Below are 3,509 nucleotides of genomic sequence, written 5' to 3' on the forward strand. Positions count from 1 at the left end.
TTTAATGTACGAGAAAGAGCAGCGTAAAAACTGTAAATGTGTGATTTAACACGTATGTCACAGGTTATGATTGATTTCTTGTAGTCGCATGAATGAATCGTTTTTATCATTATCAGTAACGTTTAACTTACATAGAACTTGAAGTATCAGTCGCGCGTATATGATTGTGAATTGTTTGTTTTATTAGGAGTTTTTCTTTATTTTCATTGTAATTTTTTTGTTTGATTTACAATTGACTTCCTTTCGTTTAAACGAATTGTGAACTTAAATTTACAGTTCGTGTCGCTTTAAATAAATAAACAAACCTGTATGTCTTGTATTAATTTTCACGGTCTGAACAACTTTACCTGTAGCTGAAAGACTGATGCTTGGCAATTTTGAGGAATGAAAAGGAGCGGTCTTTGTTTTCAGAGAGTTATTTATCAGAAGTTCTACTCCGAAGATTTTGGGAAGAATACCGAAAGATGCGTCACTTGAAAATTACCTGAACTGTTCCCTTTTACGATTGAGAACGAAAGGTGAGCAAACGATTGCGTGACTTCCAAATTGACAGTTCCTTATGCAAATTATTTTGTGAAAAGTTTCGGGGATTCCCCTACCATAAAGACGCCATGTCTCACTTGAGAAGTCGCCTATAGCACAGAATTGCAAATAAAGCGTCTCTGAAAACATAGAAAAGATAAATGGTGCAAAGTTCTTGTGAAAGACACCAGAAAACAATGTCAGTATCTGACCGTTTGCGCACCTACCCCTCCCCTAACCCAACAGCAGTCAACTGATAGCAACTAAGGATTAGTATCGGGTTAAGGGAGGGGTAGGTACGCAGTTGCTCGGACTCTAGCTATGACCTTGAACAAATATGTATCTTGTTATCAACGAACATAAGGTGACGAATCCCAGTTTCAATTCATCCTTGAAAACTTCCTCAAAAAGATTAAATGGAGTCGCAATCAAATAAAATAACCAATTTTTTTCACCTTTGGTTGAAATTTATGTGAGGAAAAGATCCTCATCGGTAAGATGCAATTAAAGAAATTGCTGAAAAGAATCCTAAAAAAGTTCGGGTTAGTTGTTATCTTGATCTGACACCAAATTCTCGCGATCGTCAATAATTTACGAGTAAATGTATAGCAGCTAAAGGAAGAATTAGTTAATCAGATCTTGAGAGTTATGTCCCCTGTATAGTTTCGAAACGTGCCGCTACAAAGTCTCGAAACATCGACATCAACTTCCTTTCTTCTCAATTATAAAATTCACGACAACTAATAATCATTTCATAAAAGCAACGAGACTTTCCCTAAATTAGTCTAACTAGTTGTTCGACGCCTTTGAAAAATAACTTTAACAGTTGTTTGTCAGGATAACCTGGGAGAGAATTCCTTAAGCTTACGTGCTGCTGCCCAAGCAGCCGGACCGTTCACACGGTTTGGTCTTGAGTCAAGAAAGTAAGAGGAGATGAGGCGAGGAAAGTGTCATTTAAAAGGTAAAAAACACGAATATATGTTTAACACTGAGTCACTGGCCTTTCCTTGAGCCACTTAACTGACAGAAAACAACAACAATAAAATATCGTCTGAGCAAGTTAACATCAAATACAAAAGCGGAGAGCAATAAAATCCTTCGCTTCAGACACCAAACTAAGACATTTGACGTTTAGACAAGGCACCATGAGAAGCAATACGCTGATAGAGGTGTTTGGCCATATCGTATTCAGTTTTACACGAGGCGTGACAGAGCATTACAACCCGGAAGAACCTGGATTAATGGCTTTTGGCTACGATCCTCTACAGAAGACTGGTTTAGAATGGAACTATCAACCTGTTGAGGAGGTTACTTATCAGGAATACAGCGAGAGAGAAGCAACTAGCTTGGACTATTTAATGGCTTGCAGTCCTAAGGTAAGAGTCATAAACGCATTCTCATCAGACGACGATGAAGAAACACACGAAAACAACTCACAAGATGATGAAGATAGAGCAATGGCGTGGAAGCGATTAAGACCATCCGCTCTCCACACTGCTTGGAAATCAATGTACTTTGGAGCCTCGATCTCACTTCTAACTGCTACCGTCATAGGTTCACTATACATATTGATTTCATTTCTACTGTACAAAACTGTAAACAACTGCGAATTTTACCCAAAGAAATCCATTCCTGTGAAAGTTCAATGGTTAAGATCAATATCAGATGTAACGTGTTGTAGCATCATGTATAATAATTTATTTTTGGTAGTCCTATTTCTCTTTCGACCTTATCAGATCAAGGGAATAAGAAAAAAACTTATTTCATTGAGCTGCGGTGGATTTCTATTGGATGCACTTTACCGCGTGTCTCTTCAAGCCCTCGGAATGTCCCATTCTAAACTTTCTACGATACAAAAGCTTCCACCGTACTTTCTTGGTGTTGTAATTATATCTTGGCAAATACATCTCGTAACGAATCATTTTTTTCTCGTTTCACGACAATCAACAAGGCAGAGGATTACGATTTTCTTTCAAGTGGCAATTGTTCCTGTATCTATTATCATTCTTGCAATTCCGGTGGCCGAGATCATCTACCCAACTTTTAATAAACAAAGCAAGAATGGAAAACTATTAATCGCTCTCTTTGCGCCTCTAATTGGAGTCGTTCTAAAGGTTACCTCTCGAATTTGTGTTCAGCGGCTTCACCGGGATATCATTCATCCGGGATATTTATATGTCTTACTGGCGCCGTTGTTCGGCTCTTCGGCGATCATGTTTCGCGTTTTACAAGCAGATCTCGGCAGTTTACAATCCATCGCGATTCTAGGGATAACTCACGGGACTGTGGAAGTAATCGAAAGAAGCGCAATGGTCTTTATTGATCATATTTGCCACTCGATTTGGAAAAGAACAGCCGCTCCTTGGGGAAGTTTTCGCACTCCTCGCCGTGAGAGGCTAATGCTGATATTGCTATTATGAGCATGCTGTTTGAATCAACTGCTATAGTTTCCGTTAACGGCTGCTTGTATTTGTATAAGTTCAATTTCCTTCAAAACACCTCCTTATTAGAGGTGTTGGAGCCTTTTGCTCTAACAACTTGTCTTCAGTTGGTGATTGAGTGGTTTTTCACCAGCGTATCCCTCGCGATCGAGACTCACTATCAGAACATGGCTGTTATGGCTGTTTGGCGAAGAAGATGGAAAAGACATACTTCAGTAGCACTTACAACTTTAGTGCTCATAGCATTATGGACTAGCACACTTCTGTTAATTATTGTGCGTGGTAGATTTCAAGAGTCTTCGAATCAACCTTGTAAGATGCCGTTTACTTAGAACTGAAGAATGAAGCATAGAAAACACAAAGTCTTCTGTAGGTTTACAGTCGTTTCGATATAACTTTAGTGAGAGTAGTCATGTAACCTACGCAGCCAATGAATCGAATCGACTTTGTTGATGTATCAAATCGACTTGTATCGAATCAACTTTAAAGATAAATCTTGCCCATAAGTCTCGAATTTTAATGTTTAAGATAGAACTATGCACTTGA

The 3,509-nt window shown here is 38.7% G+C and overlaps 1 pseudogene; it reads left to right on the plus strand.

The window, feature by feature from the left end:
- Nucleotides 1–1,552: 1,552 nt before the first annotated feature.
- LOC131774180 (uncharacterized) lies at nt 1,553–3,509 on the plus strand (annotated as a pseudogene).

Source organism: Pocillopora verrucosa, chromosome 8, assembly GCF_036669915.1.
Source record: "Pocillopora verrucosa isolate sample1 chromosome 8, ASM3666991v2, whole genome shotgun sequence".
Lineage (NCBI taxonomy): Eukaryota > Metazoa > Cnidaria > Anthozoa > Scleractinia > Pocilloporidae > Pocillopora > Pocillopora verrucosa.